General features: G+C 43.4%; 1 long non-coding RNA gene across 1 annotated transcript; it reads left to right on the top strand.

Annotated features, from left to right (window-relative positions):
• Nucleotides 1–2814: 2814 nt before the first annotated feature.
• LOC142846189 (uncharacterized) lies at nucleotides 2815–13690 on the top strand. The gene is made up of 2 exons (XR_012910041.1): nucleotides 2815–3417; nucleotides 7564–13690. It is a non-coding gene; the product is annotated as an uncharacterized LOC142846189 (long non-coding RNA).
• Nucleotides 13691–13760: the final 70 nt, after the last annotated feature.

Here is a 13760-nt window from a genome sequence, read left to right as displayed (position 1 = left end):
CTTCATCAGTCTAGTGCAAACACTCTATTAGCCAAATTTGAAAAAGATTGTGACCCAGTCACCAGCTCCTGGCTCACGCCTTCCTGCTTCCCAGTCATGACAATAAGAAAAAATACGTTAAAGATACTGGAGCATTCTGTTACTTCTCCTCCTTTGCCTGTTTGTCCTCCTCTCCCCTTTCCTCTTCCTTTCCTTTCCTCCTGTCCCTCCCTCCCCTTCTCCTCTCTTTCCCTTCCTCTGCTTTTCCATCTCATAGCTGCATTTCCTCTCTCCTGTCTCCTTCCTTCGGCATCCAGCCGTGCATCTGAAGTCTCACCGTCAGAGACAAAGCACAGTGAATGCCTGTGAGGAGCACAAAGAAACTACCTTTTAAAACACCCACTTGCCGGGAACCTGCGTCCTTGGCTGTCTTCCCCTCCTTTCTTGCTATTTGCAGCACCCCGTATTCTATTTTAACACAGCGCTGTCTGTTGTCTACAGGATTCTAGCCTCCTTGGGAAAACTGGGTTAAGACAGCAATCTACCCACTGTGTTTATGGATAGGTAGAGACCCTAATTTTGGGGGTGGTACCTTCTTTAAGAGGACACTGTATGGAAGGCAAGCCTTTAAAATGGGTGACAACAGAAACCCTGCATGCCGCTCCCTTCGTCTTTTGGAGATGACTTCCTTTTTTTTCTTGTGTTTCTCCCTCCCGCCCTCTCCCCCCCTCTCCTTATTTCTCCTCTTTTTTTGCCATCTGAAGTATTGCTTATGATTATTGAGGCACATTACGCTGATCAATAAAGGATGCGTGTGTCTGATGGGCATGGGAGGCTACAGACGCTTCAGGAATGAGGAAAAAGCCAGCAGTGGAAGGCAAGGGTGAGGCTGAGCTGTGGAGACTGACTGAGCAGCTTCCCAAATCCCAGGGACATAAGTGGCAAATTAGTGCACATTGCAAGCAGAGGCAACCAACAAAACCCAGGCATTGAAAGACATGAGGTTTTTAGCATTGTGATCATTATGTGCCCAGAGTGTCTGTGTGTCTTAAATATAGACTTGAGTTGTTGCTCTTTTATGCTTTCACACAACAGTTTCAAAGAAATGTTTGGGCGTTGTTGACTATCTGTCCATTAAAAAAAAAAAAGAGGAAAATTTCACAAGCCTCACCTGCGCTCATTCACGAACGTGCATGGATGTCAGACAATTGGCCAAAGAACAGCATTTCACGGGAGGTCTCACTTCTTCACAATCCCCACCTTGATTCTCCCCACCCCCACTTTAGAAAATGAGCTACCTGAACTGTAGGTCTAGCAAAAGAAAACACACACACATGCACACACACGCACACACACACGCACACACACACACACACTCACACACACACACGCACACACACACACACACACACGTTTGAATCTGTAGAGTACAATGTCTAGTTTCCCCTGACCTGATGGTGTATTTTTGATCTCATTAGTAGTCAGGGAGATGTCTTGTGCATCCGGAGCTGCTAGTCCGGGAGGAGACATGGTACAGCACAGAGAGAGCAAGCGGGAAAGGCTATTAGAAGAGGCTTGTCTCCAAGATATGGAAGGAAGCTAGAGATGACAGTGTTGCGAGCTTTGTATGCAGGAGCCTGGCAGGGCGGGGGAGAGGCAAGGGAAGCCAAGTGGATTCTCAGAAAAGGGGGGAAGCCATCAAAGAGCTAAAGGTGATTAGAGGGGGGATATCGATTCCTTACTCTGCCAGAGGTTTAAGCAGGCATGTGAGGAATCTGCACCATGGCTGGCAGAAAGAGACCCATTGCCTCCTGTAACCAGACACTGGGGCTTTCCAGGAGCCCAAGAAGAGAGCCGAGAAGAAAGGGGGCAGTGTGGTCTAGGAAAATTCAACTTGTCGCTGATTTGTGCCTGATGCTTGCTGTCCGTCAGCAGCCTCCCTTACATGCTTTTTCCCTCTCTCTCCTTTTTTCTCCCCTTGCCTTCTTCTTCAGTGAAGCCTAGGGGAGCCAGTAAAGATTAAATGTGCTTTCTCAAAGCAGCCACTTCATGCTGCTATGTCGAAAGGGCTATTATTATTATTAATATGAGAGCGGGAAGAGAGAGAGAGAGAGAGAGAGAGAGAGAGAGAGAGAGAGAGAGAGAGAGAGAGAGAGAGGAGAGAGAGAGAGACTGGCTAGGTATGATGATGACGGACTGGCTCTTTGGAGAGGAAAAGGGAAAGGAGAAAAAAGGAGAGACGGTGAGCTGAACGGAGGACTGTACATGAGCAGAACCTACAGAGGTGAGAAAAAAAAAAGTTGTGTGTGTGGGTGTTCTAAACAGACCCTGTTCCGCGGGAAGGAGACGTGGTTTAGGGGGTGGCTGGCATGACTCTAGCTCTTCTGGTGGGGAGGAGGCGAGCCTAGAGCTCTTCACTGTGCCTAGTTGTATATGAAAGTATATTAAAAATAGTTAGCTGTTTTTCTTTCTTCCTCTTTATTTTTTTTTTTTAACTCGGAGTAGAAGGGCCCCCTCCAGTGTCTTCCTTAGGGCCGGTGCTTTGTTATTCTGTGTGCCCAGCCAGCCATCTACTTTGCTCAGGCCTGGGATAAAAGAAAGAAAGGAGGGGTGAGGGGAAAGAAATTTTTTTTTTTTTAAAAAAAAGAAGCATCTTCCCGTCGGCTTCCCCTCCCTTTCGGTTCTTTTTTTCTTTTCCTTTTTCTTTTTTTTTCTTTTTTCTTTTTTTTTTTTTTTTTTTTGAGTCTGCACAGGAAAGCCAAGCTCTGCTTCCAGGCAGAGGAGGTTTGGGAACGCGACTCTATCAGGTACCACACTAGTGGCTGTCTGTGAAGATGGAGGGGGATTATGCTTCGGATTCCTCTGAAATATTGGCCAACGGCTTCAAAGGATCCGCAGCGGGAGGCGAGGGTGGGGGAGCATCTCCCCAGCTCGCACCCACCCCTTCCCACTTTGCGTCTACCAAATGACAGGCTGGTGCTCGCTCTGGGTGATTTTGGCCTTGGCCTCAGCCAAGCAGCTGATGCAGAGGAGGGCCCGCTTTGCAAGACTGGCGGAACTCTGCATGCTAGAGAAAGAAGAAGGAAAAGGAAAAAAAAATTCCAAGCAGTCCTTGGGAAATTTTTTCGTTCTCGCTCGATTTATTTATTTTTAATTTTTTAACCGACTGTTTTCCAAATTTGATCAGCCCCAGCCCCTCCCTCCACTCCCACCCAACTGCTTCTCTCCCCCACCCCCACCCCCGGTCAAAGCAAAAACCACAGAGTTACGGTCTTCTCTGGATTTTGGAGTATCGCTTCCTGCCCCCGCCTTCCCTCCCCGCCCCATTCTCTGTCCTATTGAACACCTCGCCCAGCCTAGCGCACTGCAAGCTCACATTCTCCCCCCGGCTCCGGATGGCGCTCCTGGAAGCTCTGCAGCCGGCTCCACTTCAAATGGGTGAGTTCAAAAACCTTTTTAACCTCCGATTCCTGCCTCCCCCAAACCTCATCTCTTAGGATTGTTGCATGTGGCACGCTTGCCCTGGGGGAAGGCAGAGGGTTATGTTCTTCGCCTTAGTCATTCGTGCTAGTTACTAGTGAAAGCCTTGAAGAGGTATTTAATCCCGATTATAGATCAGGGGATTTTTTGTTTTGTTTTGTTTTTATTAACCAAATAGAAATAAACATTTCTGAGTCTGTTCATATTATTTCCCAATTAGTATATTATTCTGCCCAAAGCATAAAAGTTTTCTATGCTGTAACCGGCATTTACATGTTCAGGTATATATTGCGTCTGGAGGGGAGTCAGAGATGGCTCTAAATTTTGTGAAGGGAAGAGGCTTAGAAAGCCAGGCTGTCGCCACACTGGACCACCTGTTGGCTGTATTTTAGTCCCGAGTCTGCCACCGAAATTGTCTGTCATTCTTGTCTTTTGCTTTGTTTTGTCTCAAGAAAGAAAGGAAAAAAATGTGTTGCGCTCCCCTCAGTCCCTGAGACCCTAACTTGTGATGTTTACCGTTTAAATCCACGGGTTAGGCTCTTGGGAGCTGCGAGTCGTGCCTGTGCGTCGCTGAAGGAACTTTTTGTCTTTTAAGAAAAAAAAATAGAAAAGAAAGTTTGTCAGAAGTGCTGAGAGTACACCTCTGAGGCTTCCATTGTTAGATGGGATCAGGTGACCAGAGTGTGGCAGCTCCTGGCTTCTGTTGAAGTAGACAGAGACTATCAGCATCCTGTGCTGGCTGCTATGGATGCCTGTGGACATGGCTGACACCGAGGCTGGTGGAAACTCATCGGCAGGGTCTATTCCTTGAGAGCAACACGCAGTACTACCAGAGCGTAACACCAACAGCTCAGTACCTGGTGCTTGACCTCAGAATATCTCAGCTGAAGTCCCAGCATGCCCCATGCCTCCAACTTTTAAACTCAACAGTTAATCTCAAAATTATGCTCAATTAAAATGGGCATGAGAATATATAATATCCGCATTGTCCACACGTGTGTCGTATATGGCTAAACAGTGGTTTCACGGACATAGGTACGCTAGAACCACTGGTTTGGAATAAATTAATAGGTTAAATATTCAACTCTCATATTCAATACAAAGGAAGAAAATTAAGAGATTAGGAAAAATAAAATAATGTGTTACTTTGCAAGATTTCTTAAACACAAAATGGAAGGAGATAAGCTGCCTCTTTGGTGTGATACCTCTTTAAAAATGTAATGCTTGGTGAATTTAAAGGTGATAAGAATAGGAATGGATTTTCTAAATATTATGGAATGAAAGAAATAACTGGGTGCATTTGATATTGTATTCTTTTGGGGGGATCAATGCCTATGACTCTCTTTAGAAGCTGGAAAGATTATTATTTTAATCTGGGTTTTAATTCAACTGGACAAAGTTATTGGAAATACCAAACCACATTTAAAATGATCCTCTCTTGAGGCAATTGTTAGCATTTCCTAGTTTGTAGTTTTCTGGGATTATAACTTTTCATGGCAGGGTAATTTCAGTGATTCAGTCTGCCTCACACTGGGGATGAAGAACACGGCTTACCTTCCCTTTGTTGCAGAAGATTTGGGCGTACAGTTTCCTTGAAACAGTTACTCTTCTCAGCCCAACCTTTCTCTCCATTTTTGGAAAATACCTAAATCAACCCAGACTCCAAATGCTTTCATCCTTGAAAGATTTTGTAACGGTTGTAACCTCACTGCACACACGGAGTGGAAGGTGAAGGGAGCTGCTCTCGTCCTATTTTTAAGGGTTTTTCTCAATTTTACTCATTTACTCCAAATCGTAGTCAAGAAAGCATTTTGCATTGGAACGCTGAATTGAGAAGTGTGCAACAATTATGCTGTGTCTTTTGTTGAAACCTCTTCTTCGGCTGTAATTTAACTATTACTTGGCAGCCTTTGATAGAATGTGCTTCAAAGCTTACAGTCATTTAAGAGATTTTTCCATTAGTTTACACGAAATGATTAATGGTTCCCACCCCATTTCAACTAATGTGCAGGCATACCTATGTGGGAATTATGGCGGTGCATCAGTTTAACTTATGGGTCGTATATTATCACAGCACACAAATGCAAGACTGGCAATCATGCGGTGCTTTTTGAAGGCAAAACATGTATGCAGCTGACGTGACAGAAATGTGTGCATGGATCAATAAAGATGTGATAGGTGTAATTTCTCTGTGAGTTCAAATGATCGAGGGACAGAATTCAACGCAAACGTTGCAGTTTGTACTAGGCGGCTCTCCTGGTTTTTCCATGTTTTCAAGTGGATTGCTCCCTGTTCTCAGACTGCTACTGTAAAGCTGGTGGCCCAGGCATTCAGCAGGGCTCGCAACGACACAACAGATTTTTATATTTCAGCAGGCTCCAGTGCAAGGGCAGGTTTCTCAACACCCCCTCTTCCTCATGGAGCCCATCAGCGAAGTTCAGTGAAATGAATAACATAATTGGTGGTTGGTTCAATCACTACCAGTCTAGACTAGCCCAGACGCATCAATTAGAGGGGACTGTCTTCTAAAGGGAGAGTGTAACCGAAACAAGCAGGCTATTATTGATACTGATCTTTAAAAGCGCAAATCCAGCCTGGCAGATAAAAAAAAAAATAAGGCGGGGAGCTGCAGTTGGAGGTGCACCGGGGGGAAGAAAAGAGACCGAGGGAACTGGGGCTCAGGGCTCAGAAGGACAGGAAGCTGGAGAGAAAGGGAGGGATAATGAGGGGAATGCAGTTCTGTACCTCCTTGGAGCAGTTACAATTCACAGGGCGCAGTGGCTCACTGTATTTTTAACTAGCGCTCGCATGCACACACACACACACAAACACACACACACACATACACATACACACACACACACTCCTTCACTAACACTACCACCTCTTTTTTTTTAAGTCCTTTTTTTTTTTTGCAGGCTCCAAACCATCACAGTGGAGAGCTAACAGCTTTTAGAAGCCCCACTGATAACAAGAGGAACCAGCTGAATCCCTTTTGCAATGTTTACCCCAGAGAAAAAACATAGAAAATGCTTAATTTTCAAATCTCTAATTCTTTTTTGTTTTGTTTTGTTTTAAGGAAGCATGCTAGAGAAGAGTATTCATTTTAAAATCTGGCACCTGGAACCAATTTTCTGGGCAAAACACCTTTATACAAAAAGTTTACAGTTTTCCATTGAATACGGTAATGTAAGAATGTAACAAAGGCTTTGGTGATTTGGTAGTTTTTTTTTTCCCCCTCTTCTTTTCTGGGGGAGAAAAACAGATGATTTAGAAAGTGTTAGGAACATATCAAGCCCCAGGGAAAGAAAACGTTTGATTGGTATTAATTAAAACACTGCTAATATATTCTAATAAAATCAGATTTAACATTCTAAACTAATCCGCCTAGCATGTCAAAGGCAAAGAAAAGTATTATCTGTCTTATTTGCATCTGGGCAACTCGCATGCATTTGCTCATTCGGCAGAATTAATTTCTTCCCCCAGTCTATTAAATCTCCTCACAGATTTAGACAAACTTATCCTTTCAAACTAGACGGGAGAGGGGTGGGGAAACCATGGAAGGTATTTGGAAAACCAGTGACTGTAGTTAGGGCCCATTTTCTGGCTGCACATAGTCTTTTCTCCTCGTCTGATATAATGGGGTGTGGAAAGCAGCAGGGATTGCAGAATGATAAATGGCTCAGGGAATTTTTTTTCTTTCCTTTTACCTGCTGGATTATTTAAAACATTCAGTTGCCAAATTATCCAAATTTTATTTTGCACTGTCAGCCTGTTCATCAACATCTAATTTTTGTTCTTTTAATTTCAGAAACCATGTTATCACAGATTCCTAATGGAAAATAAATAAATAAATAAATAAATAAATAAATAAATAAATGTCATTATACCAGAAACCCATCATCTTTTCTCAGCTATTTTTTTTTAAAGCTTCAGTCCTAAGGGCAAGTGAGAAAAGGAGTGTAAAATTTTATTCACCAAGAGCTGAGTTCTTTGTTCTCTTTTTAAGTCAGCTATTTCTCTGAAAGAATTCCATATTTTTATGGAGCATGGCATTTCAGCTCTTTATTGCTAAGCTCTCTCAACTGATAATATTGTCCTCAGATGGTGTGAGAGCCAACGTGTTTCTCCTGCCGTCAATCTTCTGCAACTGTGATAGTCCATGCAAATATGAGCCTAACACAAAAAGATGAATGGGCCGGAAAGGCTGAGGACCATATGGGTGTGTTGCCACAAGGAGGGAGTCTTCAGGCTGTGGAGAGGTGGGCTGACTGCCGTCTGCACCAGGGAGGTGGCTGCTGACTTCTTCCTCCATTGCCTTTTCAAGTCCTCAAGGTAAAAGAGCAATCGCAGTTTGGTTTCACTTGTATTGTTCTATAATCCAGGCAATAAATGCTAATTAGTAATGCTCAAGGATCCGACCATTCAGAGTAATTATCATAATTTACTTCTTCCTCGTTAAAGACATTCCTTGCTGATTTAAAAAAAAAAAAGAGTCATCCCTTACCCATGGCACTGCAGTGAGTATTCATTAGGGGAGATGCTCAAGGTATACCCAGAGCCTCGTGGCTGCATTGGAAAGCACTGACATGCGCCGTGGCTTATTCGGAATGGAGCTGCCTCTTGATTTCGAGGATGGAATTCATATAAGTGCATCCGATTCTGCACATGCACCAGGAATGTATGATTTTATTTTACACACCCCAAGGCTCCTCCTTCAGGGCCCACCCCCTTTTCTAAACCCATTTCTGAGCAGAACAAAGGACAGCAGTAACTACAGAGGCGTCCTTAAATGTGAGCAGCCACTGCACTGTGGAGCGTGCTATGACAACATATTTCGTGGCACAAAGGTGCAGGTAATTAAATAATTCAGCGGCAACCCCGGCTAATTAGCAGAAAGGTCTGTAAAGCGGAATCAAGAAAAAGAATCCAATCAACTTGAAGAATATGCTTCCTTCTCCGAGATCTCAAACCCAGTTTAGTTGTTTTGGAGACTGATTCATGGTAGGGGTGTGAGGACAAAAGCCAGTTCCTCAAAGCAGAGCTTGGATCTTCTTCAGACACACGAACTGGATATCTGCCTTAGATGATCTGAATTGAGTGTAAGGCTTTCTGTTTGCAGTCAGAGGGATAGCACGCCACTCAGATGCACGTCTCTTTGATCTATATATCTAGAAGATGGCTACCCCGTTGCTTGTCAGCTGGCTTCCTCCATATGTATGTAGCCTCCCCCACAGTTTCTAATGATGCATGCTGAAGTTCCTTCTTGCTTGAAGCACGTACAGCTAGAGTAACTGCACTCGGTGTTCTCCAGGATAATACTCCCCCTCCCCATTTCCTTTGTCAAGGTGTTATTCTCAGTGTTCATTGTTCACCGGTCCTTTCGGCAGGAGCTCCAGTTTTAACTGGAGGGCTATAAGCACATTAGAAGAATAATTCCCCTTGGATACTACACAGAAGGAGCCACCTGCAAAATGTTGATGCTGTTATTGAAGTCTCAAGTGGAATCAGCTTTCAAAAAATTAGATATTAGATACATCCGATATAATTTGCAATCTGTAATTATACTAATGTGCGTATAGCTGCACGTTGCTTTACGTGTAGCCTACTTGAGGTTGTCGCCCACCCCCACCCTTGGGCCTGTCTCGTCTCTTGAAATTGCTCCTGAGTAGAATGCTTTTTAAGCCAGCTTTTTTTTTAATTCCTTGTTAATAATATAAGAATAAAAGGACTGTGCAGCCTCTGTGTTTGTGTGAGAAGGAAAGCGAAAAAACATAGCTGTAGAGAAAGGATGATCCCTGTAAGGGCTGTCGCTGGAGACACTTGAATTCTCTGCAAAACATTTGCAGTTCTTCGTGGATCATTTATTCTCAACATCTAGGTTTTTGCTTTCCTTCTCTCTCTCACACACACAGGCTGCAAAGTCCTTTTATTCTTATATTAATTAACAAGGAATTAAAAAAATAAGCTGGCTTAAAAAAGTGTTCTACTCAGGAGCAATTTCAAGGGATGAGACATCACTTACCCCGACTTTGGATAATGTGGAAGCACAGAGAACATCAGAGTAGTAAATATTACTCATAAGGAATACATTCCCTTTGTTGGAATTAGAGAAATGGCATTAGGCGGGGATGATGGTTTTCAACTTAATCAAAGTAATCAAACCATTGAGAATAATAAACAATTGCTTTTCTGTTTTCCCCTCCATACTGCATGTCACATGATGAGTAACTGAGCCGCTTTTGCACTAACCTCAGGTCCCTTTTGGGGCCTCAACGTGATTCCAGAGATCTACTGTTGGCTCCGCTGGGGAGTCCCCTGCAGCAAGCTGCCCCCTGAAGATCTTATTAAGAAAAAGAACCCAGGCAGAAGCACAGTGACTTGGCTGGTCAGCCTGACTCCGGACTGGATGCAGTAGGTGATGAGACTGTCAAGACAAATTTGGAGAATTATTGCCGAGCAAGGCAAGGTGAGGGTCTCACTCTCTGCTTCTGCATTCAAATCGCAGAAGGATCCCAAGAGACCCTTACATTGAGTAGAAGACCACTACTTAGTACAATTTGGTAGGTATAGAACCATAAAAGAAGTTGATCTGTAAAGTTTTTAACTCAGGACAAACATGCGAAATCTGTCCATCCTCATGCTGCCTGCTGCATAGGCATTCCTCAAGCTTCCTTTTGATAGTGTTTATTGTATATAAAAGCCATTTTTGCATGGATTGGATCTATGTAACTCCAAGCGATATATAGTTTTTTTTTATCTTCTCACATATTCTTGGACTTTCCATTGTTCACTCTCTATATGAATCACAAAAGTATTAAATGCAATGTCCTTAATACAATACCATGCTAATTTGTTTACAAATGAATATTACATGTACGCCAAACACTTAGCACCCCGTCCTCAATATCATTGTTTATAAAATACATTGCCCATCCACAATATTTAGAACTAAGTCATCTCCCAGTTAGATCTCCCTTCTGGAGAGCCAGCATCTCCAGTGTACTCAGTAGTTAGTGTAGTAATGAGTCCCGGTACTTCCCATTCAGTGTGCCTAGCTCATTGATGCATTGCCATTGTCTGGGATAATGGAGAAGTGGACGTCAAAGGCTTTGGTTAAATTAAAGCCACCTGCACAGTCGATCTCATTCACCACAGCTCCTGCCGAGTAAGACCCCTCTTCTCAGACATCCCTATCTGTGAAGTGAGCGGGTCAGACCAGGAAGGTTCTCAGTTCTTACAGCTCTCAGGAATTGTTGAAGCTGTTCTCCAGCCCGGGGGGGGGGGGGCAATAGGAGCAAGGCCCGAGCCAGGAACCCAGAGTCTGTTGGGATCATCAGTTGCCCTTTAAAGTTACACCCGACTCCACCCCAGGCTCAGTATTTACTAATCTGGTTTGCCCCATTGAGAAAGCGCTAAAGATGGGGGTTCATTGTCAGAAAGGAATGGTGAGTGAAAAAGTAACAGCCTAGGGGTCAAATTAAAGAAAATGAAAATAAAAATAAAGCTACCCAGTGGGAGAAGTGAATTCTTCATGCCTGTTAGAAACCTACATCCTTCAATGTTGACTTGGAAGATACCCAGACAGACTCCTGCCTTTCAGTTTTAGGCCACATCCTATCCCCCAACCCTTCCGCTTGCCTGTCATTCCTTGTAGTGTGGCTTGTTTCCTCCATGGGATTAATGCCTTTAAGTTTTGTGTTTCTTATTCCTCTTGGTTCATTTGGATTGTAGTAACGTTCTTTTCATGGGCCTACAATGGTCACTTGACCACAACACATTCCAAACTGACATGTTCAAAGCCAGCTGGAAATGGCCCCGCCTCTTTTTCTGTAAGAGCCCCCTTTAAAGCCAGACTTGATTCCCCAGTCTCAATATCCTTAGTGTGCTTATATCTGACTACTTTTCTTCCTGTGGGCTGCAGTATTCCAGTAACTACTGCCTCTTCCATTACTTTCTCCCTCCTTCTTTTTCTCCTATTTTCTCCCCTTTCTCTTCCCTCTCTTCCCTCTCTTTCCTTTCCCTCCTTCCATTCACACATCTTTCCCCTTCCTTTTCCTTTCCTTTCTCTTTCTTACTACTCTGCCTTCTTCCCCTTCTCTTTCTTCCCTTTATCCCTCTTTTTTTTTCTTTAAGTACCATGTGCCAACTTCTATGCCAGGCACTAGAAATATCAAGATAATTTCAAGGGGTCAGCAATTAACATCCAATAATTGCAGTGTCTTCCTTAACTCTGCACTGTTAAACAGTTAGGAACCTACAACAACTTAGTTTATCTTCACTCCTAGGATTTATTTGAAGGTGCCCTGTGTCCCGTTGTCTTCTGCTCTCTGCCTCTGTGTCCTATTTCAGCGAGGGTAGACTTGAAGCACTCTTCTCAGTAGGGTTCTCTTGTCCACACTGAGACAAGGCCTCTGCTTGACTGGTCCTTGAGCAAGGGGAACAATGAAAGAAAGCCACTTTTGGTTGTTCAAGTGATGTAGCCCTTCTGCCATGGTTAGATATAGCATTGTCCCAAAGGGGTCACAAATTCATTTCCATTAAACAGTCGATGTGATCGCTGTCTGTGACATGTTCTGTTATCTCTTTAGTTGTACTGATGCTCCTTTCAGCCGGTCCTATAGCCCCCTCCTCAGGAGTGTCTCCCAAGTGAAAGGACAGAGACTGCAGAGACGGCTAGCCTGATGGACACTCGTGCCCGCTGTGAAGTTTTAAAGCAAAGCAAGTGACCAGCTGAAGATACCCCTCTTGTCCGGCAGCCCCCCGCGTGGTGCAGTTGCAGCCAATAGTCATCTCTGAAAGAAACAGAAAGATCCAGACTATTCACAAGTCATAAATTTGCCCTTCCTCATGTGTATTTGTCTGTATTCAGATTAACATGCCATCTAGTTTTGATCCGAGTATGGATAGGCGTGTTAGTCCGCTTGGGTAAAGGCAACTTTGCTCAGATATGTTAATGTATGAAGAGACTGGATTTTCTGGGGAGACTAGTTTTTATCAACATATAGTATTCATTCTTGAGCGAGATATATAAAATTCAAAACCATGTCTTCACAGGTGGCCCACAAAGACACTCATGCCACCACACAGAAACACGACATCAAGTCCCCAGACTGTGAGCGGCAAGCTTGACTCTGTGACATATAGCAGCTACTTCCAAGGGTGGAAATCAAACTGGACAAGGGTATACTAGCTACCCAAAATGTAGTGATAAACTGATTCAGTAGACAATAAGAGCAGAAATAAAACAAAAGATGATGTGCTCAGAAGATGCCAAATTGATTTACCTAAGGGAGAATGTTGCCCTAAAGAGAAAATATGAAATGAACCTTAAAGAAGGTTAAAAAAAATGTTGCGTAAATAGGAAGGTCGGAGAAAATAGAGTCCTTAAAGTGGACATGATAGTATGCAAGGGCATGGCATAGGAAATCCACAGGGTGAGTTTTGGAGATGGCAAATACTCACTTCAACTTGACTCCACCCAGTACTCAGCACCCCTTTCTGTGCATCTTATAAAGATGGTGCACACATGTATCTTCCCTCTCCTACCCCAGATGTCACCTAAACTAAGCTAGAACTAAAGTTCCAGTTCGCTGTCACAAGAAAAGGGGGAAGGCAGTTGGTGGCACCTGTGTAGAACTCATGTAGAACAAACTTCTTTTGTTCATAATTGCTAGTTACCAAATTTCTTCCATTTAGGAAGCATTTCGCATAAGAAATTTCATGACATCTATGAAAATCACACTTTATACCCGCTTCTTAGGTGATGACACTGATTTTGAGGAGGTTAAGTGCCTGGACGAGGTGCTACATACAGCTATGAACATTCAAGGCTGTGGTCACAAAACTCATGAGCTGAAGTCTGAAGCCAGAATTTTGTGATCAGTGCCAATACTGCTGTCACTTTCCCCACAGCCCTAATGTCTATCTGTGCAAACAAGTAGCTCTTTTGCTTACTGATGGCCTCAATGATTTTGCCTGTGAATTACACCAGAATGATAAAAATGGGTTTTCACAGCAGAAAATTGAACATTTAGTGGAGGACAGTCTGCCAGAAGTCTAGATATTTCCTTTGCATTTTGGTCAGACATCATGAGACTTTTGACTTAGATACCTGTTACAAGATCTCTTTGACAGAAAACATAAATCTATAGTCTGTAAGAAAAGTAACTTAGAGAAAAATTCCAACCAGCCCAAACAAACAAACAAACAAACAAAACAAAACAAACCACGTATTTGTAAGTGGCCCAGCAAGGACCAGAAACTAGGCCTTCGGTTGTCTTTCAATGGCTTTTAAATGA

Source organism: Microtus pennsylvanicus, chromosome 3 (assembly GCF_037038515.1).
Source record: "Microtus pennsylvanicus isolate mMicPen1 chromosome 3, mMicPen1.hap1, whole genome shotgun sequence".
Classification (NCBI taxonomy): Eukaryota; Metazoa; Chordata; class Mammalia; order Rodentia; family Cricetidae; genus Microtus; species Microtus pennsylvanicus.
Note: the sequence above shows the minus strand (reverse complement) of the source record. Positions and strands in the feature narration are given on the sequence as shown.